The sequence below is a fragment of the Orbicella faveolata genome, unplaced genomic scaffold, assembly GCF_042242905.1.
Source record: "Orbicella faveolata isolate gen_17 unplaced genomic scaffold, um_ofav_v1 contig_1, whole genome shotgun sequence".
Taxonomy (NCBI): Eukaryota; Metazoa; Cnidaria; class Anthozoa; order Scleractinia; family Merulinidae; genus Orbicella; species Orbicella faveolata.
This window is the reverse complement of record NW_028301536.1, coordinates 22,229,445-22,255,000: the sequence shown is the minus strand read 5'-3', so window position 1 is coordinate 22,255,000 and position 25,556 is coordinate 22,229,445. Positions and strand designations below refer to the sequence as shown.

General features: G+C 38.7%; 1 long non-coding RNA gene and 1 pseudogene across 3 annotated transcripts in view; both read right to left on the bottom strand.

The window, feature by feature from the left end:
• The window catches only part of LOC110068580 (uncharacterized), a 26,021-nt gene extending 465 nt beyond the window's left edge, over positions 1–25,556 (bottom strand). Inside the window, exons 1-7 of one of the 3 annotated variants that reach the window (XR_016209088.1) lie at positions 13,633–14,127; positions 13,346–13,532; positions 12,528–12,664; positions 10,984–11,122; positions 10,802–10,898; positions 10,599–10,716; positions 1–6,638 (exon numbers count right to left, since the gene is read on the bottom strand). The exon at positions 1–6,638 is cut by the window's left edge and continues 465 nt beyond it. This is a non-coding gene — a long non-coding RNA (uncharacterized LOC110068580). Of the gene's footprint in view, positions 6,639–10,598; positions 10,717–10,801; positions 10,899–10,983; positions 11,123–12,527; positions 12,665–13,345; positions 13,533–13,632; positions 14,128–25,280 lie in introns of those variants that run through there. The other 2 variants (XR_016209087.1, XR_016209090.1) reach the window with 2 other exon arrangements.
• Positions 19,867–23,803, bottom strand: LOC149118414 (uncharacterized; annotated as a pseudogene).

Genomic DNA, 25,556 nt, shown 5'->3' with positions numbered 1-25,556 from the left:
TCCCAGAATATTTTGGATGGAAACCCATTTAAGTTGGAAATTTCCGCAACCCGGACAAGAAAAACCGAAGCGCTTAAGTATGGCGCTCAATTTCAGTGCATCACCGTTGAAATCAAAAAAAGATTTGAACACAGAATCCGCCAGTCTGACCTCCGACCAAACCTCCGACCGACCGTCATTCCACAAACTTCACCAAAGAGCACAAGCTGCTAAAAGTCTCTCACCTGTGAAGCTACCGATGTCAGGTATATCTCTTTAATTCGGATAAAAGAAACTGGCCGATTTGTATAGCAAAAAAGTTAAGTTTTGTTTTAATAATAAAAATATTGAAAAGGTTTTAGTTAATTATGCTTATTCAGCTTGTTTGTTTATTGTCGTATTTCATACCACGTGACGTAACCCTGGAGAGCTGTTTATTCATAAGCAAATCAAATTGCCGTGCGAATGAATGAATAATTAGAAAGACGATTCTCCAGAGAACATCCGTGATCTGACACGAACAATTAGCAAACGAAACTGAGCGGGTCTTGTTGTTATTTGAAAACTAAAGCAAGCTTGAAGTTTAGGCCGAATCGCTGCTAACATTGTTAGTAGGTGCTTAAGTTATGTTGTGTTTAAATTAAATAATTATTCGTGCAAGGATTTGAAACTAGAAAATTGTTGACTAATAAATTTGGTCTTTTTTTAATTTGGCCTAGTTCGACTTGAAATGGTTTAAAAATCCAACTTGACTCGTTAATTTCCATTGTAGAAGTTTAAAATATTTTTGTTTGTTAATCAAAAATTCCCATTACGAGAGACTGCAGCGTCCTTCGCATCTCTGACTTCTCTGCTCACGCAATGTCTATCCTCACTTTGTAGAGGAGAATCGCGTGACAATCCGAGGAAATCTGAATTTTAGTGGATTTTAATGGAATAGATTTAACCCATGAAAAAATTGAGCCTACCTAAAAAAGTATCACCCCCTCAAAATGTTTATAATTATGAAAGTTTTAGTGTCGTTACAAAAAAGTAAATTTCAGTTTGAATAAAGAAATGCTCTATTGATTTAATTTATATCTATAATATAAATTGTTTTGAATTTCTGTTTGATTAGTTAGGTTGGTTAGAAATTGAATTACCGGTAACTAAAATGCTTAAAATAATGATCAATGCAAGATGTTTCAGAATTACCCTTCATCAACAGACCAACTAACTGTTAAACGTTACGTCCCCGATTTACTTAACAGTTAACCGGCCTACCGACGAAGAATTATTCTCAAACACCAATTACATATTTAGCTTCTGACAAATAGCCAATTGACAAAGAAGAACGACTATTAAACACTCCAGACACTTAGGAAGATTAGGCACAGGCATTCAGCACAAGGATTTCTCAGATTGCTTTGTTAACTAGCATGAGCTGTAATTGCTTGGTTATCAAGGTAACTATTGACCCAATCACAACTCATGTTGGTTACCAAAGCAATCCGAGAGACCCAGGTACCAAAAGCTAGTGCTTAGATTCCCTAAAGTTTATGGAGTGTCAACCTAATGATAGTAATTCTTTGGAAAATTAGTTAAATGAAAGTTAAATGAAAATGAAAACACGGAACGAAAATAATTCAGTTGTTTGAAATTCTTTAACAGGGAGAATGAAATTTAAGAAAATGCTAAATAAGAATTGTTTTTCAAAAAGATGTGTTTTGTTTATAATCAGGCCTATAGGATTTTATTTTAGTATTTTTAAGTTTAAGTTTATTTAATGAACCTAGAAAAAAGAGAAAACCTGACCCAGTAGCAACTCAATCAGAGAGACCCCCAGCAACTCAGCTCAATTTGATGTCATTTGTAAAAATCCAATCAGGTCAGACCGATGAAATTCAGTGATCTCCCCTGTCTATGCTTTCTCTAGAGATGCACCTTCCTTGAGCTCCACAATTCAACACTCCTGTTTTACGTCCTTGTTTGTGGAACATTTCCTGATACATTGACTTCAGACAAGCATCTTGCCGGGCCGAAATTGATGATGTGGTGTTGTGACAAATTATGTGAAACCCTCAAGACATGAAAAGCAAACTCTCACCTTCCGTCACACTGTCCACCCCACTTGAGAGCAAACGGCCAACTCTTCCAAGTGCCCAGCTATCCCCGGCTTGAATTACAGGATCAGATAAAGTTTCCCAGGATTTCTCGATTGGAATATTTCAGAGGACATCAGAAACACACCTTCTCAGAGGCAGAGCTTCCGCAACCCAGCAGGGACGTGACTGACTAGATTTAAATATGACCAGTCTTCGGTCTTGATGTGTGTGCCACCTTCTGTCCTAGGATCACAAAAGAACCTAACAACTAAATTAGTCCATGCATGCAAGCTCATTAGCATTATAACTAAACTAATAAACAAAAAATGGCTGTTTCTTGGTGATGCATGTCCAGAAAAAAAGAAACAAGATTGAAGTCTTAAACTAGACTGTGAGCGTGTGTGTTTAGGTGCCAAGCACAAAAAGTGCCTTCAAGAATAAAAAAGAAAACAGTAGAAAAAAATCCCTATAATCTGTAGAGGAAATAAATCAAAGAAAAAGTTTAAAGGAGGCCTACAGGAGCCTTCCAAATATGATGGCATGCAACACCAAGAAAGAACCAAACAATCTGTGCAAATAAAATTACAATAAATCAATAATTAATGTTCATCAACAGTCTGCATTATGAAAGTAATATTACTAACGCTGTGATCATTTTTATGAGGCTCGGCAAAAAGGTTTGTTTATATACTTACGTGAAAGCATCATGACGCTGTTTGTAAATTAAAACAAATTAACAGGAAAACAAAAGAAAAAGCAATATAACTAAAGTTAAAAATGCAGACTCTTGACCTTACATGTACTCTTTCTTAAAATGAAATATTACCATTAGCCAGGAATAACTGAATCAAAAATTGAGAAATTGAAATGGAATGAAAAATTAATGAGACTTTGGAATACCAAAATAGCCCAATTCTAAAAAAAAATCCAAAGTAACAAAAAATGGTTAGTTCTTCAGTGCGATTGCCACTCAAACTTCTCTGCAATCAAATAGTGTCATATTTTGTGGCTTAAGGCATATAACGTTAATTTTGTAAATTAATGAACATTTTGGTAAGTCTTGAAAGTAATAAATTCAGTCAAGAAGGTAAATATGGTGGAGTGGACACAATAAGACTGTCATCGCTCTTAGCTAGTCGTTGCAAGTTTTGTTGCACTTGGAAGTAAGTACTAATTTTTTGCTTGTATAATTTCAGTTTGGGCTAATGAGCTTGCAGATCTACTTAATATGTACAGAGTGAATTAACATAATATAAACAAAGGAAGCATTAATAATAATGGTACAACTATAGTGTTGAAAAACTAGGAAAAATTGTTAACATTGCCATAACAAAGCTGCTAAATTTTGTGGTAGCCTCATAGTAAATAGATGTCATTTCCACTTCCAGTCGTTACGACAACTGAACATGTAATGCAAAATGCAAACTGTGTACCCACGCCAAGTTTTGGAGATAAAATAATTCTTATCCAAATTGATATAATTGAAAATGAAAAACATTTGTTCTGAATTTCTTGAGATTATTATATTTATAATATTAAATGCTTCCCTTGTTTATGAATTAAACAGCCACCATCAAGTTGCCAGGCATTTAATTATTCAAAAACGAAATTATTTTTGAATCACTGCCTGCCTATTCGAAAGCAACGAGTCAACGTCTTAAAACTAAGTACAAATTTAACAAACCATATTAAAAACAAACATTATTTTAAGATTTATGAAAGCTACAGTAGGTAATAAGTTTGCATGGCAGCATGATGTTGATTGTTGTAAGAGTTCATTAGTTAAATATTGATTCTAATGAAATGCACTTAAATGACAAGTAATTATTTAGCAAGTTTCCCTTTGAGCACTGAAGAATTTGTTGACTAAATACTAAGAGTTTTCCCAATCATTGATAGTAATTTATCTTAGCTTGTAATGAAACAAACTTCATGGCAAAAGCAGAATGGAGAAAAACTGGGTATCCTGAGCATGTGCTGACTGTGCTTAGGCCCTCGACCCTCAAAATTTTAGTTACACGAAGAATGAAACCTTAGTCTGTGCTCAAAAGATAAACGTTGCTTATATGTAGCAGTTATCATTAACCAGGCTAATCCTGTTTGTTTTCCCGACTTTGTTCAGCATAAATGTGCAAATTTTGAAATTTGACTTACATATTTTTCTTTAAGTGTAATTTTGTTCAATGCAAAGCCTCTAAGGAAATAATTTATTGTACGTCATACGTGTTCTAGTGTTTTGTACATAGTATGAATTTTGGAATTGAAGAAATAGATTCTTGCAATTAAGTTGAACATTATCTGTTTTTGTAAATCTTTGTTCAATCCTTTAAACCCCAGAAATGATCAGCAATTAGTTTCTCCTCACAGATTGAACCAGACATAATGAGAATTGACCAAATGATAAGGTGTCACAAGAAAATTTGTCTTAGTTTGTTTCTAAAAAATAATTATCAAGCAGTAACTATTGGAAAGATGTGGAGACAAGGTAAGAGAATTTCTATGCTGATATTATGGCTTTTAGATTGATATGCGCTATACTGATTTGTTTCTTAAACGATTAATTTTTGAAATTGTTTTGCAACTTTTGGTCCACTTTTCTAAACAATTTTAATATTCTTGAGACTGTCTGAGAGAAACTGTACTTCATACATTGCAGTAAAGGATGGGAAAAAAACTGCTCAAGGGAATCTTATGCTAGAACCTTCAACCCTAACTCAAATGGAACAAACAAGTGCAAGAGTAAAATTTACCGTTCAATGGATTTAAATCAGCCAGATGGAATGGGTTTCACGATTAACTGGTTCATTGATTGGATTCAGAGATCTTTGCCACAGCTTGTAGTTCTCCCAATAATGTGCATCCAAAAAAATTAATAAAATTGCTCATGAAAAAGATGGTGGCTGGTCAATGTAAAGTGGGTCATTGTCTGTCCTACAGTGTATTCCCTCGGGATGCAAATTGCGGTATTTGACTACTTCCTGCTAGCCCTCATTGCCGGATGAAGACTATGTGGACTAGCAGTAAGAGTAAAAGCGCTGCGAACTACATCCTAAGGGACCACATCATGAAACAAACAACGTCTTGAATAATTTATTTCAAATCAATTTTATCTAATATAAAGCAACCTGGAGTGAAAACTACATACAGTAACAGAGATCTCTGCTTTCAATCAATGACCCAATTAATCTCATGCAGAGACAGCTAGGGTGGTTTTGGTTCAAGGAAAGGCACTTTTCTGATAAATGGTGGCACACACATCTACATATAATAATAAAATTATCTGACTCAATGCTAATCTTTGCATTGGTATGTGGCTTGTGCAGTTTCGGTAGTCTGTCAAGTTTCGGTGATCATGGTTAAGTCAGAATATTAGTCCGTAGTATTCTGACGCACATTTAAGGTTTGTTGAGGTCACAATAAGTCAATTTTCACGTGTAAGTAGTTGTAAGTGTCAGATGTTGCATGCATGTATAGTCTCAATCCATCTTCATTGCATAACGTTTGTCAAATTTGTGTTGATTTTGTCTACAGCTAATTAAATGTTTGTTAGTTGGTTTGTTGAGGTTGAGAATACGTCATGAATCTTGTAGGGTGTAAAGATGTCAGCGTCATATGTTGTGTAGTTTTAATCCATCTATTGTTAGACAGTCAAGTTTGTGTTGGTTCTGTTAGAAGTCAATTAAAAGTTTGTTGGTTGCTTTGTTGGGGTCATGAATACATCATCTGTAAGGTGTATGTAATTGTTGGTTTGAGATCTCAGTTTCAATCCATCTATTGCAGTTAGTAAAGTTTGTGTTGGTTCTGTTTGAAGTTCAAGTTTGTTGGTTTGTTTGTTGAAATCATAAATACATGTACAAGTCAGCTGTACGGTGTAAGTAGCTGTCAGTGTCAGATGTTGTCTAGTTTTAGTCCATCTATTGTTAGGTTAAGTTTGTGTTGGTCCTGTTTGAAGTTATAGTTTGTTGTTTGGTTTGTTGAGGCCATGAAAGGTCTTGGTGTCAGATGTTCTCAGTTTCAATCCATCTATTGTTCTAAAGCCAAGTTTGTGTTGGTTCTGTGTGAAGTTAGTGCTGTTGATTGGTTTGTTGAGGTCATGAAAAAGTCACTTGTTGGCTGAAGGGCAAGAAGTTGTTGGTATCGGTTAAGAGTTGTGTGTTTCAGTAAGTAATGTAGTGAAGTAAGCGTCAATCAGGTTGTCTTACTCCAAACCAAAGCAAGGTGTTGGCCATGAGTCCATTATGATAATCTAGTTGAAGACTATCGAGCTAAAGAAACAATCAACTAACCTGAACAGGGGTTGTGGAACAACAGCTGGGTGAAAAACCTCCCCGTACGTCCACTTGCCCCTAGGAGGAAAACCCCGGGCCAGCTGCACCCCACGTTCAAAGGCCTCCCGGGCTGGGCCAAATAAAAACTCAATTAAACAGAAAAACTACTAATAATAAACCATCCTGTTGTCTTGTCTTGGTAGCCAATCTTTAAGCATCCTCTTTAATTTGTGTCTCTAGGTGTGTTGCCATTTTCCTGTCTCTCCAAGTCCATGCTGTCTTGTGACGATCTCTGCTGTCTAGCATCCTGTGACAAAACAAGCAAACTAATAAGTTACAGTATTGTGGGATCTAATCTAAAGCTTTAGACAACAAACATTTTTACCAGTTTTTTGGTTTTAACTCTCATTTTGTTTAACAGTGACATTGGGATTACTCATCATTATTTAAAATATAAATTCCTCATCATCATTAGTCCTGGCTCTCCTCTGGGAGAATAGGGCAATTGACTTGTCTCCCCCAATCTGCTCTGTCCCTCACAGCAGCAACAGCCTCATTCCAAGTGGCAAAACCCACCTTCTGCCCCTTTCCCTGTACAGTTCACCTCCATGTCTCCCTTGGCTGGCCCCTACTCCTCTTACCCTCTGATGCCCAGGCTAGGGCAATGCATGGGTTCTGTAGGTGGTCCATATTATGCAATACATGCCCTATCCAGCGCCACCTCCATCTCCTAATCTGCTCACAGATGGTGCAAGTCCTAGCTCTTTGCCTCACTTCTTTGTTGGTAACCCGCATTGGCCAATATATCTTTAACACCCTCTGTAGGTGCTTGTGGAGGAATGTGTCTGCCTTCACCTCATCCCTATTGGTCATTCTCCAAGTCTCGCATCCGTAGATTAGCACTGCTATGATGCTGGACTTGACGATCCTGATCTTGGTGTCCTTGCTCAGTTGACCACTTCTCTAGATCTTGGCTAGTTTGTTAAATGCTGCTGTAACTTTTCCTAAATGGCTCTGGATGTTGTCCTCAGCCCCTCCATGCTTGGTCACTCTTGCTCCTAGATAGTCAAAGCTGTCCACATCCTCTATTTCCTGTCCACCTACTACAACTGCATAGTTGTTCTTTGTGTTGATCCTCATGAGTTTGGTATTCTTGGTGCTGATTTTCAGGCCCGTTCCCTTCCCTTTTCTATTCAGGCGGTCAATCTTTGGCTGGATGTGTGTGAATGTACTTGAGATAAGTGCCAAGTCCTCTGCAAAGTCTAAGTCCTCTAACGTAGTTGTTATCTTCCACCTGATGCTGGTTACTGCATGTTCAACTGTCCTCATCACCCAGTCAACCACCAAGAGAAACAGGAACCCTGACATGTTGTATCCCTGCTTAACATCCGACTTCACCTGAAACCAGTCTGTTCTTCCATCGCCATTCACCACTGCACTTGAGCAGTTTTTGTACATGACTTGCACCATTCTCACAATCTTTGGTGGTATTCCATAGCATCTCATGATCGTCCAGAGAATGCCTCTGTTTATGCTGTCAAAGGCCTTCTCGTAGTCCACAAAGCATAGGTACAGGCTAAAGTTCCATTCAACTATCTGGTCGACGATATTCCTGAGTACAAAGATCTGTTCTTTTGTGCTCCTTCCCTTTCTAAAGCCAGCTTGTTACCTTCTCAACTCAGCGTCTGTCCCAGCAACAATCCTCTTAATCAGAACTCTTCCAGCCACCTTAGCTACAATGGACATGAGGGTGATACCTCTCCAGTTCCCACAACTTGTGAAATCCCCTTTCTTGGGCAGTTTGATGATAAGCCCTCTGGACCAGTCCCTAGGGACACTTTCTTCCTCCCAAATTGTGTTGAATAGCCCATGCAGGATATTTGCTGTGGTGTCAGTGTCAGCCTTTAGAAGGTCTGCTGTAATGCTATCTATACCTTGTGCCTTACCACTTTTTATGTCCCCCAGTACACTCTTAATCTCCTTCCTTGTTATCTCTCCTATGTCAATGCTGTCATTCACCACATTTATCTTGTCCACCTCAGCAGCAACCTCAGGAACTGGCCTGTTTAGAACCTCCATGAAGTGCTTTTGCCATCTGGCTTTGACTTTGCCTTCTTTGGTCAATAGCCTTCCTTCATTGCTCTTCCCCATTCCTACCTTCCTTGGCCCTTCATTGCATAACCTCCTAGTTGCTTCATTTACTCCCTTCATTTGATCCTGCTGTGCAGCATCTTCAGCTTCACGTGCGACACCGTTTATCTCGTATATCTTGTCCTTCCTAAGAGTCTTCTTCACCTCCTTGTCTTTTTCTCTGTACTCATTTCTGGTTTTGTTCTTCAGCCTTTCTGATCTTGCACCATCTATCTTCTTCTTTAGTTTCCTCCTCTCCTCAATCTTTCTCCAACTGTCTGTGCTGTTCAAGCTCTTACTCTCCTTCCTGCACCCCAGTACATTCAGTGCCATTTCAGTGTAGGCGGTCTTGATCTTCTAACACCTTTGCTCTATGTTGTTGGTTGGGACAGGCTGCTCACTGTTCTGGTGGTCATCTGCATCCATATCATTCTGGTCTAGCGCCTGGGGGATGCTGAATCTATTCCTCAGTTCAAGCTGGAACTGCTGTCTTCCCTCAGGTATTCTCAGTTTACGCTCCTTGTGCCTTGCAGTCCCCACCTGTTTCTTGCTTGTGCTGTTCAACTTGAGTTTGGCTTTAGTTATGACAAGGTTGTGGTCGCTCCCCACATTAGCTCCTCTGTGTGCTCTTGTGTTTCGGACTGACCTCTTAAACCAGGACCTGACTGCCACATGCTCGATCTGGTTCTCATGGCGACTGTCTGGGGAGGTCCATGTATACTTGTGCACATCCTTATGAGGAAACATGGTTGATGTTATGGGGCAGTTGTTAGATACACAAAGCGGTAGCCATTGTCGATTCTCTCACAATTTAAACCATGTTTCCCTACAATGCCGCTCTCACCCTGCTGACTCTCCCACCTTAGCGTTCCAGTCTCCCATTACCAAGAGCATGTTGTGTCTGGGAACCGCATCCAGCGCCTTCTGCAATTGATCGTAAAAGGTCTCCTTTACCTTGTCTTCCACATCGTTGGTTGGAGCGTACACTTGTACTACAGTTGTCTTTATGTATTAAGAGTAGAATCTGGCCGTAATGATACGGCTGCTGACAGGTGTCCAACTCTCCAGACATCCTCTGGCATGCCTGGTCATCACGATTGCTACCCCACTTTGGTAAACATCATCTTCCCTACCTGAGTAGAGGATGGTCTCTCCAGTCTGAGTTCTGAGTCTGCCACACCCAGCCCACCTACACTCACTAGTTCCCAGGATACTGATCCTATGTAGTAGCATCTCTGATCTTACTTGAGCTGTTTTGCCAATGCTATACATGGTGCTCACATTCCAGCATCCGATCCTAAGTATAATTTTGAGATTAGCCAACGACCCTCTTCGTCCACAAGCTTCTTTGCAGATTTCACCCGTGTCCGTCATTCTGCCATTGTCCCAAGTGATAAAGTTGTCACCTGGAGTTTGGCAAGTCGCCGTGCTTGATCCAGTATACTTTGTCCTCAATTAGTCTCTGGTTTCGATAATCAGGTTGTGTAGGGTGATTAGCCCTACGACCAACTCCAGTGGAGATGGTTGGTGTGTTATCGGGATTCTCCTTCCCGTAGGTAGTTGCCTTGTTAAGCTGACAGGTACTACCCCCTGGGTTTTGGCTTGGAGTTTTCCACCTCCTAGATGGGTTGCTTCCCACAGCTATAGAGCCCCATCTGCCCTTTCCTATCACTAGCCAATTTCCTGTTGAGCTGAGCTGGCTACCCTGATGTAGTTCAGCCAGTGGGTCGACACCATTGCCGGTGGTGTGCCTGGGAGCCATATGTCAGAACCTGGTGTCGCATGTGGACCAGTGCACATCAGCCACTCTAGGAAGAGTGTGACCGCCCCCCTGTACAGGTACTACCACACACAGGCACCCAATACACCCCGCAAAAATATAAATTACTTAATATTCTATTTCATTCACTAATTAATGTGTACCTAGTTTTCATGACGACCTTGGTCAGACTGTACATAGCTTAGTTCAACACAACCATTTCCTATCCAGGTTTGTCTACTGTCTGCCCAAACTTGTCAGACTATAGTATACTGTCCATCCATTGTTGATTAGTATGTAATGAGACTTTCAGAAAAGATTCTTGATTATGACCTGACATGTGATCCAAAGTAACTGTGTACATTTACACGTATTTACCTGATTGGCCAAGGTTTGAATGTTTCAGGCCTGCCCACTGTCCATCCAGGTTTGCCCACTGTCAATCCAGGTTTGTCCACTGTCTTTCCAGATATGTCTACTGTCCATCCATTGTTGACTATGAAATGACACATTCAGAAAAGATTCTTGATTATGACCTGACACATGATCCACAGTAACTGTGTACATTTACATGTATTTACCTGGTTGGTCAAGGTTTGAATGTTTTGGGTTTGCCCACCGTCCATCCAGGTTTGTCCACTGTCTTTCCAGATATGTCTACTGTCCATCCATTGCTGACTATGAAATGAGACATTCAGAAAAGATTCTTGATTATGACCTGGCACATGTTCCACAGTAACTGTGTACATTTACACATATTTACCTGGTTGGTCAAGGTTTGAATGCTTTGGGTTTGCCCACTGTCCATCCAGGTTTGTCCACTGTCCATCCAGGTTTGCCCACTGTCCATCCAGGTTTGTCCACTGTCTTTCCAGATATATCTACTGTCCATTTACTGTTGACTATGAAATGAAACATTCAGAAATGATTCTGGATTATGACCTTGTACAGTGATTACTTGATTTTGACATCTTCATGACAACTTTTTCATATTAATTGCTGTATTTTTAACCAGCCAATCAAAACATGGGAGCTGTTGAGGGCAGTGATGTTAAATTGCCAAATTAACCATTCACTCTCGTGGGAATTTCAAAAGTCTCAAGCTGCAAACATCTGAAACCAGCGGCAAGTTGTCCCAGTTTGATTGGCCATTTGAAATGGAAGCCATCAGAAGTTGTCAAACAGATGTCAAAAACTAAATTTTGTAGGTGGCAGTGGTAAGGCACGTACATGTAGCACTGTAAAGTTCTGTGTATATAAAATATAATACAACTAACAGAATTTTAGAACAAGGAACTTTGCCAAAGGTGAACCTGAAGAACAAAAAAGGTTTCTGTCTATAATTGGCTTTTCAACAATCAGCTCCTGATGTTACAAACTACTTTCTAGCCTGATTGATAATTCCAACTTTGAATGCAATCTCTGCATTATAATCTTTTGTTACCTTTGCCAGCCTTAATAGCAGGGAAGTGTAAAGTGGGGAAGACAGGGAGGGAGAGGACTGGGGGAGTGGGAGAGAAGAGGAATGCCTGATATAAGAACCCTCTTTTTTCTGACACTTCTGCTACTACTGGTGGGCACAAAATTCTGATAGGCTGATACACACTGAGTATTTTTTTTTCCTGAACCCAAGACCCAGTGTTATAAAGATCTCACTTCAGGGTAGTTTAAATTGAGTAGTTTAAATTCAGTGTAGTTTTAATAGCCACTGCTGATAGGCACAAATGTTTAATAGGCTGACCGAGTAGTTTTTTTTTTCTGAACCCAAGACCCAGTGTTTTAAGTAATGATCCAGATAAGAACTGTAGCATTTTCTATTATTCTGTGGCAATACGCTTTCCCACATCAAAACGGTTGTGTTTTCATACGTAGAATGAATCAACTGATGGAAAGAAGGTTTATGAAATAAAATGTATTTTAACTCTATTTTGAAAGGTAGTTTCCTTTGTGTTAAAACATTCAACCAATCACAACAGTCGTAAACAAAGACAATAAAAGCTTCCAATTTTCCAATGTTCCCCACGTAGGATTACTGTGGTATTTAGACTCAGAACAGGTTTTGTTGAAAGGAAGATAGTTGATCAGTTACGCATTAATGTATAAACAGCTATCTGAAGTTTTGGTAGAGTTTATTGATTGAGCCAATCAGAAGTATGGTACAACAATAGCAAAATTGCACAAAAGTTAGCACCTTTTTGCATTCCTTGCCGCGCGGTGCTATCCTTCTTATATGGACCAATACTTAAAGATCTGGCTTCAGGTGTGATAATCAAATTCCTAGCATTTTCCAGTATTAATAGTATTTACCTGGTTAGCCGAGGTGACAGATTTAGTTTCTTCCAGTTGCAACTGTTGCCATTTACCGCTACATCAGTGCCCTTTTTTTTTTTTTTGGTCTGTCTCACCACCATTTCAGTCTTTAGCAACCACATCAATCCAGTGGCCTGACAGAAGAATAAAAAATAAAATTGTACAATCATGTATTCATTTGGCATCTGGAGTCAAGCAATTATCGTTAAAAATAGTACTTCCCTCTCTTAATCACCCATGACTTCACACCACATGTTCCTCTAATTCACTACTAAATTCACCACATTTTCTGTAGTCAACATGTACACTCTTAAAAACAATGGTCTCAACAAAATGAGTATGTAAAATATCCAAAACTTTGATGTGAAACCACCCACTTTGTCTGTAGGTTTCCTCAACCTTTTACATTGTAATACCATTGCTTGCATCTAAGCTTGAATACATGATGCCAAAACATGCTCTAATTTGGTGTCAAATGTGGCATGATTGGACATCAAACATTTCATGTTTAGCAGACCGTAATATAAACTTTCTCATTGATGTCCTTTGGGGATATAACATTATACTGAAAGACTCTGAGAGTGTTGCTCCCACCAATATTTCATGGTTATTCTAGAACAGGGCTTGAAAGAACGGCTGGTCAACAGACAATGTCCAGTCAAAAATTGATTTTGTCCAGTTCAATCATTGGAGTGACCATACATTTTGTCTGGTTGTTTACACGTCAAAGGAAAATTTGATTCAGAGCTAGTTCTAAATTAATTTGTGCATTAAAAAAAAAGAAAGCAAACAAAAAATACAACCAGACTACCTACTTTGTCATCCATTAGTCATGACTGCAAATTAGCGGGTCTTCCAACATAGCATGTCTATCATTGTGTATGCTAATACAGTCCAATTTCCACTAACAGCTACCTCTCTACAACGGCCACTGCAACGTTGTTATCCCGGTGGATAGTCCATACATTCACTCTTATTCTACCCTCTCTACAATGACCACCTCTACACAACAGCAACAGTCATTAAAGTTCATCCCAACTACCAAAAATAAATTTTCGTCAACAGCCAGTCAATCAACGACCAATGAACAGTGAATACAAACCTCATTTTTAGCGCGTCTTTAGCATCTGTTTCTGCTTCGTTTGTTTTATAGATATTTTTGATAGTGTTATGTATTCACATGTATGTTAAAATAAGCATTTTTAAAGATAAAAACACACCCCTGGGACCAGGCGTCAATAATTTGTGGTACCACTTACTTGTGGTACCATTTCCTATCGGTGGTTACAAACATTGACACTTTATCATTCAGTGTTAACCAATACCAGAAAATGTCAAAATGTTAGTTTTCAAAACATACATTTACAAATCCAAACACTCTAAACTGTCAGTGGAGACTTAAAGTAATGTCATGATAGTGACCTCTCCAATACAGACACCTCTCTAATACGGACACTTCCCTCTGTCTATTCGGTGTCCATATTAGAGAGGTTTGACTGTATGTTTGTGCAAGTTTCTTCAATGTTCATAAAAGATGATTCACAAGATGATAACACAAATTAAAGTGAAATAATATTGTAACACATGAAAGCTGTGTCTGAAGTCTCTTTTGTCAAATTATCAAACGATTCCAAACACCACCAGCTTCTTGGTCCTTGTGGTCACATTTTTGTAATTTTCTTTGGTTCTCACCAACAATCACTCTTACTCGTGCCAAATTTAGTAAAATACGACGTTTCATATGAACTTGTCAAATTTTTTAAAAAATTGTCCACCAGGGAAAAAGCATTTGCTTTCAACTGTGACTTTATCAAAATGGTCCATTATACTTTCAACTGGGCACCTGCGGTCAAGTACTTGTAAACTTTTTAACAATTTCCTGTTCACCTCCTCAACAATTTTGACTTCATTATCTTTTTTTTTTTAGTGTTTCCCCAAAATTTCAGAAAGATATGCATGGGAGACTTTGTCAATTTGTAGACAGCCTTAAGCCTTTGCACACTAATGGCTCATAGTATGATACCTCAGCCAATCAGATTGCAGCATATGCATAAGTGTACAAGTAGAATTCTAAGTATAGAAAATAGAAAATAGAACAAAAAATCTCTTGGATTAATCAACAGACCCAAAAATATACTGTCCAGTTGATAGAAATTTATGACCTCAAAGTATAGTATTGTCAGTTTGAAATTCAAAACAATCATTTCACTTCCCTGTCCCTTTTACAATTACAGTACTAACATTTTTTAAGCAACTACAGTGTATGTGCGTCTCATAACCCCATTTAGTATATGGAGAAGAGTGTTTTACTGGGAACTAAACCACTCGTAGATTCCATACGCCACTTCATCCGGGACCTGAGTGGCGTATTTTCTGTATGTCACCTTTGTGAGTGTCGTATTGTTCAATGACGTCACGATTCCCACCTTTTGCTTTTGTTGAATTGGTTTCAATATTTAGTCTCCATATAATAAAAAGAACATTACACGTTGGCTCCAAGATATGAATTTTATGTTCTCGTGGCAAGAACAATATCTCACGAGTGAGCGAAGTGAACGAGTGAGATATTGTTCTTGCCATTCGAACATAAAATTCATATCTTCTCGCCACCGTGTAATATCCTCTATATATTTTCCACAAAACTGTCTCGGAGTCTCAACCTCTTTGCATGGCTAAGAGGTCTCAGAGTTCTGATTTGTTCATTGTCTTGGAGCCCTTGTAGGTAAAGAAAAATGCTATTCTCCCATTCCCACAAAGTCTTAGATAATTTAGCCATTCACCACCCCTGGTGCTTGTATCTTGTCGCACAAGTGTTTTACAGGACAGACCAGTCACCATTCCTATCCAATATGTTCCTAAAATTTGTTTGCTTGATTTGCAGTTCTAACTGATGACACAAGTCAGCAACCTTAATTTCTCCGTACAAAACCCACTACCCACAAAGTAAACCCTTTCAGGTGGCTCGCTCAGATTTTTGAGTAATGATACCATTCAATTTGAGCGACTAGAGCACCACTATTATCAATCCAAGAGAAAATCAAACGTTACTGGTGTGCTAGGGAAAGATGTCAAAGTTTCAAATGGGGTACATTTCACCAGGATCTGAGTTACCATAGCAAAGAAATGATGCCATAGTCCATTTTAAATAAGACCAAATAACTTGCCATCAGGGATAATTTTGAAAATATGACATTGGGATCTTGGACTTAACATAGTTGTCTTAACAATGGAAAAATTTAAAAAAAATCTACAAGAGCATTTTCGAGAAAATTATGAGTGAAGTTTCAAGGTGTCAAAATACTACTCGTAGTCTATGAATAAACCCGCTTTTTCATGTGTGAAGTCAGAATTCCAAGGTTAGTAAACGTGAAATTATCTTTTGATTTACTGTATCAGCATTCAAAATTTTACGAATCGGTTGACTAATCTTCAAAATTATGACCATGTCAGTTAAGATGCCGAGGGCCCATTGAAGATCCCCTACAAAATGCTTGCTTGCTTGCGTTCATTTCGGCTTGCTCGCTGGCTTCGTGATCGTCATTGTTGTCGATGAAATCCAGCAGTTTTTCTAGGTTGTAAAACGACCCTTTGTCGCTTTCCACTAATTTAGCAGCCCACTCTTTGTTGAAAGAGTTTTTCGCCTACTTTGGCCTTTCTTTAGCCGCTGAAAACGGGAAAGATCGCTTTTTCTTCTCCAAAGACTGATTATGGCACACGAAGCGTGTGTCAACTCAGCATGATCTTGATGTCATGTGACTTCTTGCCTCGATAATTAATTCATTTGACAGTACTTGTCAACTCTCAATTAAGTAATTAATATGCAAAAAATCTTTTTCGTGCAATAACTAGCTGCGGATATAATATCTTTTCGTGGAGTTTTTTTTTATCTTAAAGATTACCTTAAGATCGTTCCAACTGCTTAAAAAAGTACAATTGAAAGGCCACGTGCAAGAACATCCCCTAGATTTTTCGGCCAATTTTTAAAGTGCTTAAAACTAGCTGAATTTTGGCATGTGGGCTTCGTTTCACCTGAGAAACATTGCTCTGAAGTTTTTTTCGCTGGGTTGCCTTTCGTTCTTGAGAAATAACGTATGCAAAAAAGGCACACAGGTTGGAAAAAGCGAGTGGTTTATTGCATACGCAATATCTCGAGAACGAAGCAAACTTTAGCGCGAAAACTACGGGACATTGCTTAACATACCTGAACGAAACTGCATGCGAAATTTGGAGCGTTTTTGACAAAGTTCACCTTTGATTAAAATACCTGACGCCCTTTTCCCGCCGAGTCCTTCAAATAAACGAAGCCGGGCCTTTGTTATGATAAACAGAGCCGATCCTTTGTTATAATAGCCTAGCCAAGCCAAGCCTTTGTTATAAGTGGAAGTCTCACCTCGGTTTATTATAACAAAGAATCGGCCTGCCGCAACCGCAAGGACTTTGATTTTACTTAGAAACCAACAAAATGTCAATTGCACGCAGCTTATATAAGCTCAAATTTGTTGATTTCAGGTCAAAAGTGCTTAAAATGTTGACTCATGTTAACGCACGACAGCAAGGATGTTGATTTCTCTTAGAAAGCAGCAAAATGTCAATTTTATGCAACGTAAAAGCTCAAAAATGTTGATTTTAGGTCAAAAAAGGTTTAAATGTTGATTTCATGTTAACCCGTGACGGTAGGGATGTTGATTTCACTTAGAAAACAGCAAAATGTTAATTTTACGCAGCGTATAAACTCAAAAATGTTTATTTCAGGCCTAAATAGGTAAAAATGCTGATTTCATGTTAACGCGTGACGGCAAGGATGTTGATTTCACTTAGAAAACAGCAAAATGTTAATTTCACGCAACATATAAGCTCAAAAAAGTTAATTTCAGGTCTAAATAGGTAAAAATGCTGATTTCACGTTAACGCGTGATGGCGAGGATGTTGATTTCACTTAGAAAACGGCAAAATGTTAATTTCACGCAGGGTATAAGCTCAAAAATGTTGATTTCAGGTCCAAATAGGTAAAAATGCTGATTTCACGTTAACGCGTGACGGCAAAGATGTTGATTTCACTTAGAAAACAGCAAAATGTTAATTTCACGCAACGTATAAGCTCAAAAATGTTAATTTCAGGTCTAAATAGGTAAAAATGCTGATTTTACGTTAACGTGTGACGGCAAGGATGTTGATTTCACTTAGAAAACAGCAAAATGTTAATTTCACGCAGCGTATAAGCTCAAATTTGTTGATTTCAGGGCTAAATAGGTAAAAACGCTGATTTCACGTTAACACGTGACGGCAAGGATGTTGATTTCACTTAGAAAACAGCAAAATGTTAATTTCACGCAACTTATAAGCTAAAAATTGTTGATCTCAGGTCTAAATAGGTAAAAATGCTGATTTCACGTTAACGCGTGACGGCAAAGATGTTGATTTCACTTAGAAAACAGCAAAATGTTAATTTCACGCAGTGTATAAGCTCAAAAATGTTGATTTCAGGTCTAAATAGGTAAAAATGCTGATTTCACGTTAACGTGTGACGGCAAGGATGTTGATTTCACTTAGAAAACAGCAAAATGTTAATTTCATGCAACTTATAAGCTGAAAATTGTTAATTTCAGGTCTAAATACGTAAAAATGTTGATTTCACGTAACGCATGACGGAAAGGATGTTGATTTCACTTAGAAAACAGCAAAATGTTAATTTCACGCAATGTATAAGCTCAAAAATGTTGATTTCAGGTTTAAATAGGTAAAATATGGCGGCCGGAAAATAGTGTTAACATCTGGAACTTACTTTGGTTATCTGGGACAATGACTATCTGCACTGAACAAATAAACATCAAATAAGCACTTTTCCAAATACAGGAATGCCTTAAATGGCTAAAAATCCCAAGATAAATACATATTTTTCGACAAACGCGATCGTAGCTTTATGTCACGCACCGCCTAACAGATTAACAAATTAACCCTTCTGCGCAACGTACGGGTCTCCATACATCTGCATGTCCACTGATCCCAGAAGTTCAAAACACTACAAATCATGCCGATATGAAATAAAATCAATGCAACCTGGATCACAGATCTATGTTACAATCGATTGCTACTTGTTGGCCATTATTACCTTTAAATGAAAAAAGCCGAAACAATCTAGTTACCAGTTCGAGAAACGTGAGCAGAACGTGATCGCAATGCATGCCGGGAAGGGTCTTTACACCTCATGCGTGGGAAAACATGGCGGTCGATACAAGACAAATTTTATAAGTCAAAAACCAGTTCTCGCTTTCCAAACTTTGACACTAGCAACGCTTGGCAAATGTGCCACAACTCACGAGAGGGTATTTTTCTTGGGCAAGAACTGCACTTGGACTTTGCTGCCTGGCTCGATCTGACTTCGAACGCCGATAACATGATTACGGTATATCAGCTACCTTCGAAGTTTCAGAACACATTTTGATTCTTTAAAACGTGCTGATGACTTACGGGTTTATTGAGGCTTTATGATGCCTCTCAACCACCAGGCAGGCACACTTTAACACTATGCTTAAGATATTAGTTGACAGAGCTCTAATGCGGCACATCTCTTTTTCGTTCGATGGTATTTCATTTGCCGCTCGATCGATTCACGTGTTGTGTTTACGTCACAATAACCGATGTAAACAATCTGTTCCCAGATTTCCGCTCTATATACTATTTTCCTTTGACTTTAAGACAGCTAAGATTCAGTGGAATACACTATAAACAGTCTGCCTGTTTGCTGTTCAACAAAATAATAAGGTTTCTTTCTTTTTTGTTCAACAAAAGATCTCCAAAAGATGCCGCTTGGAAAACTGAGCTTTTTGCTTACGTTATTTCTCGAGAACGAAGAGCGCCCCAGCCAAAAAAAATTCAGAGCAGTGTTTCTCAGGTACAACGAAGCCTACATGCCAAAATTCAGCTATTTTTGAACACTTTCAAAATGGCCAAAAAATCTAGGGGATGTTCTTGCACGCGGCCTTTCATATCTCCTCAGAGCTTTATTATCTAGCTCTCTGCACGCACGGCAGGCCTATGATGAGGGAGCATCATAGGCCTGCAGTGCGTGCAGAGAGCTAGATAATAAAGCTCTGAGGAGATAATATTACGCAAAATGGCAAATTTTCCTGTTACTGATAACTTAAATGTTATTGCAAACTATTTCCACAAGACTTGACTAAATGGTATTCTGGTCTTAAGGTTACTTCCCACCTTCGCAGGTGCCCTTCGGGAAAAAAATCGTACACGCGCCAGTTTCAATAAAACCCCAACAAACTATATATCATAAGAAAGCTTAATAAATGTACTTTACGAAAAAAATACAATTTCAGCAATGTTTTCTTTTAGGAAATGTCAGGAGGCGGTAAGGCCTGAAATGACCATGGCTTCTTCTATTGAATTTATCGGGTATCGGATTCCGCAGTGCGAGCAAAATGGCTGCACAGTCTTATTCACAAGGCATCAATCAACGAAAGTGTGTCGGGCTTTTTCGATATTCTGATTGGTTGTCTAGATATCCACTTCTAAAGTTGGAGTAGCTAAAAATATGCGAGACTTGTTGCGTAAATGAACGCCACGGGAAAAATGTGTTAAATATCACAATTTCCCGACACACTTTGGTTTGTCATTATCTCTGGAATGTTCTGGCAAAATTTCAAGAAAATCCGTCAAATCTGCATACCCTATAAATTCGCTCAAAGTGGATGTATTCCTCCAAAAATCAAATGCGAGATTTTAGCTTGTAAAGGTTCGTAAGCAACTTGCACCACGCCCGGAGATTATCACGCCTAATAAAACCGCAAACCAATGGAACAACAGGACCTCCTAGTGCCTATGACAATAGATCAAGATTTCCCGGGAAAAGCATCGCATTGCAACATGTTTTTTTTTTATCTCGCTCAGTGGAGTTCAATTTAGGACGGCGACGTAATATAATGGGCAAAGACGCCAAAGGCAAAGGCAAAGGCAAAACCCGCATTAAAAAGGTTAAAGGCGGAAAATGTGCCGCTGAAAAACAAGACGTTAAGGAATCGATGGACAGCTTAAGAAATACCCTTATTGCTGAAATGAGTTCCCTTGGGTAGGTTTCATTTTCTTTATCACTTCCACCAGATTCCGACGAAGAATCTTGTTCGCAGCCTGCACTGACATTAACTTTGATTTTTAAGCTACTTGCTCCAAGGATGTTCGAACGCTCAGGATCTTCTGCAGACGCCGAGATTGTCGAAGGCGTTTGGCCAAACCAAGGGCCTTTGTCGCTTTCAGCAAGGTTTTTTTTTTTCTTTCCTTGATAATATGGAGGTTTTTCTTTCTTCTTTGAGCCGGGTTTTTTCGTTTTCTTTACCCAAGGCCTTTTTTCTGCTTTTGATTTTTCCATAGGAGTTAGCATAAAGAGCTTCCACGTGGGAATTTTTGTCAAGTGCGTGATGTAAATAAAAATATGCAAATGACATGAAATACGAGCGATGAGCGTTTGCCGCGAAAATTTCCCCAGGGTTCTCACCCATTGACAAGATTGTGACACCTTCCTAGCTTATTAACTTTATTTGAAAATACTTTATTTATTCTAAATAACTCGGCCGCTTTTTGAGATTTTTAATGTTTCTCTTTTGGAAACACTAGATAAAATGACGAACTTAAATTTTGTCAAATAAAAGAAAAAACGATTTTTTTGGCCTCTGACGGTGGGAAGTAACCTTAAATGAATCTTATAACATCTAATTTCCTGGAGTGAAAATCTCAGAGAAATCGCTCTGTTTGACTTCCAGAAACATTGGCTTGGATATCACCTGGTGTGGGGTATGCCTTTTATCAAAAATTGTCCCTAAAATTACATCCCTAAAATTGGAAGGCAATTAAAAAACACTCGATTATTTTTTTTAGACTTGGCCCTCAATGAGGTTAACCCATATTCAACGTAATCCTGGCATTGCAAATTAATTGAAACATTTTAAGGCTGATAATTTTCAATGTCAACTCAAGATATTTTAGCATGCTTTGGGAAAATCACTGGAAAGCAATCGTACATTTTATCAATTCATAATACAGTGAAACCAGTATTAAGTGTACCCTGTATTAAGCGGACACCCTCCCAACATTTCTTCCCACATTTTCTGTAGAATAGACCTGCATTCAGTGGGCACCTCTGTTAAGCGGACGCAGACACTAATATTAAGCCATTTGGTTGCACAAAACCTACAGTAACTGCACACTTCAAGGGATTTTTACCTCTAAAGGCTTTGCTGAGACTCCTTAACATTGTCGAGGAAAAGGTTGTTGTTATTCATCGTGGTAGATGCAATAATAAAGTGTATTATCATTTGTCTCACAATGTAGTCACTTGAGATGTAGATCACAATGTTTTGACTGCGTACTGCTAGTCTTCTTCAGGCGATAAGGTCGACTGATTGCACGGTATCATTTATATCACAAAGGTCGGCTGTGATTGGTGCATTTCGATCCTCCTATTGTTCCATTGCTCCGACGAGTAGCTGTTCCTTCAGTGGTCCACTGTTGTACTGTTCTCCTGTTGTTGTGTTTTTTGATCGTGGGCATCCATGCTTCAGGAATTTCAATTCCACTATCCCTGTTGATGTTAGTAGGGTGAAGTCTTATGTGAATAGCTTCCTTGACCCTACGTGTGTACCAGTGAGGATCTCGATCAATAAACTTGACCTCATTCCAGATAGGATAGTGGCGGGTCTCATGGGTGTGTTCAGAAACGGCGGAGGTCTGGGTACGGGCGAGTCGTATATCCCTGTCATGTTCTTTGATCCTCTCCTGCATAGATCTCCCTGTTTCCCCAATGTAGACTTTACCGCACTCACAGGGAATCCTGTAGACAACACCATCTTGTTTAGCCGGGTTGACGGTGTCCTTTGGTCACACTAAGTGTGACCGACGTGTCGTGTGGGACTTGAAGACGGTGTGAATGCCTTGTCGTTCTAGGCAGCGGCAGAGAGACCCCGAAACTCCTTGGACATAAGGTAAAACGGTGGTGGATTTAAATTCCACGACGGGCTCTCCTCTTGGGGTTGTTCATGCCTTTGTGATCTTCTGTACAAACGAGGAGGGATATTTGTTAGAAAAAAGTACAGATGACAGATGTTTCTTCTCTCCAGCGATTACTGATGGTTTGCTCACGAGATGTTTAGCCAGTCGTACAGACACTTCACAATACCGCGCTTTACTGACTGAGGGTGGTGTGAATCATACTCTAGGTACTGATCAGTATGTGTTGGTTTCCTGTAGACACTGGTGGTAAGGCCGTCACTGTTCAGCAATGTTGTTTTAAAGCTAAGCCATTATTCCAGATTGATGCATTGACTAACTGCACATTGTACTATGAGCTAGTCTTCGATCTTACACTGTTTTACATTGTGTTACAAAACGGTTAATAATAACTACTTAATAACTGAGAGTGAGGTCGGTACGGGAAAATCTCAAACTGAGGCCTTGCTGTATTGACCAAGCAATAGCGAGGTCAATACAGTAGGCCGCAGTTTGAGATTTTCCCATAACAACCAAACAGTCGAGGTTATTAAGTTGTTTATTATATGGCTCATGAATTAAAGAAAAGAAAAAGATTATTCGAGCGGAAGTCATCAATTTACATCCGGTGATGCATATGTTTGCGGATTCATTCATCGTCTCAAACCCAAGACAAAACTAGACAGTCAGTGAACTTCACCACTGTATTACGTATTCTGTTAAAAACAGATTTCTTTACGGGAAGAATGATTGTTACAGCCTCAAAAAGGTATTTTAGTATCATGGTGCCACAACTTGATGGGGGAGTTTTTCCGACTTTTGTAGCAAAGTATCAACACATATAGAGAAGACAGAAAGTGCTTCAAAATAGTCCAAACAAACAGTCTTTCAGTGAAAGAAAATACTAATGCTTTAGAGAGTCTTCAGAATGCACTGCTCAGAATAACTCGATCTTCGCATTCGCTTTCGACAACATATCTTCACCTTCTTCATTCTGGGATTTCTGGATGAACTTTTCAAGCATTGAGAACGTCTAAAAATTCCTGCAGTTATCTAAAACACTGCTACCAACAGAAACCACCCGATTGTTTACATCTTATGATCCTGGAAGCTGATTTACACTTGCTTGTGTTAACTGGTTAGCGAATCTATTTCATGAGAACTGTGACGGAGTTCAATATTTCGTTAATTGCTGTGACTAAGTTGATAACTTATAAGTTTCTTCACGGTGTTCTGCTCAGGATGCATGACAGATCTGTTGATGGTGTTTTTCACCTAGCCATTTTAGCTTTAAGCGTACTTAAGACTCGGCAAACTTTGATTGTTTTTCACTTGTGCCAGCCAAGGTTACCAGCTGGTAATTCAAAACAACTTTTATATAAATTTTATTAAGGAAAAATCTCTAAACTTTTAGCTACTCAGAATCAAATTTACTTTCTCTTACTGTTTTTAATCGGCTTTCATCATTTCAATGCACATGAATTTTCAGAGCTGGGCCCTTCCTAATTTGCATAATCCGTAATCAGCCCATGCGCATTACAGCTGCATAATGACTGCTCAAATCTCACTCTTAGCCAATCAGAGTGCGCGTTATATCAGCCACAAGCCAAAGCCATAAAATAATAAATTATTATTGCACAACATATTAAAACCTGTTTTCAGTGGACACCATGTATTAAGCGGACACTAATGAGGGTCCCAAGGGTGTCTGCTCACTACCTTAATACAGGTTTCACTGCATACAGAATTGTACGATAGCATGGTAGGTGATTCGAGACAAAAGAAAATTATAATGAAAGCAACAAGCAACATGAGTGAAAATCAGCAGAACATTTTCCTGAGTTGACGCTGAAAATGTTTTAATTAATTCGAAACTCTAGGATTACGTTGAATATGGATTAATCTCATTGAGGACCAAATCTAAAACAAATTTATTGAGTGAAATGTACCCCATTTGTTACTTTCATCTTTCTCTAGCACACCAGTAACGTTTGATTTTCTGTTGGATTGATAACAGTGGTGCATTAGTCGCTCAAAGTTGAACAGTATCGTTACTCAAAAATCCGATCGAAACACCCTAACCAAAAAAATTCTCATTTTGCACAAAGGGATATGTGCACAGAACACAGAAAAAAGTACGATTCAAAATAGCTTACATTCACAGTATATTTCAAATTTATAAAGGAATACAAGAATTTCACAAAAGTTCAAAGCTACCACGTGCAAATTAAAAAAATATGCAAATTGGATTGAAATTCTCCATGTCTTAAAAAAATACAAAGGCACCTTAAGGCACCTTAAAGTACGATTCAAAATAGCTTATATTCACAGTGGATTTCAAATTTATAAAGGAGGTCAAGAGTTTTACAAAAGGTCAAAGCTACCACGTGAAAATTAAAAAACTATGCAAATTAGATTGAAATGCTCCGTGTCTTAAAAAAATACAAAGGCACCTTTTATCTTTTTTGCAACTTCTAGCACCTTAAGTATTGTCTAAGAGGATTTCTAAGAGGTTGGGATTTCGTTTTGAAAGCTTATGACCTTAAACAAAGGCCAGTCTCGGATACTTTTTGCTCAAAACAACGGGGGGCACGTGCGAGATGTACAGTACTGAGAATTTGAATTTACCGCTGTATAAATCATAAAAGCTCGACGCAATAAAATTCAACCAACTTCAATGCTTACTTGGGCAATAGCAATGGAAAAATACCAGTACAAAAAGTGATTTTCGTAAACAGCAGCTTTTGATTTTAACCTTACCTTAAGTAACAGTGTTGTGGAATAATTTGCCAGGCTGTTGTCTGTTAGTAGCACACTGAGAGGTAGCTTCATTTCAGTGTTCTGTAGCCGTCACAGTCATTTCCCTTGCGCCCAAATCCAGCCAAACGAGGAAAATGCTTCAAATGGAAACTGATACCATAGATGCCATATTAATCGTGGTATTGGTACCAAAATAAGTTTATAATCCTCTGAAAACTGCGAGCTCACGTCGCCATGTTTGGATTCTTTATCGTTACCACTGTCTTTCGCGTCACG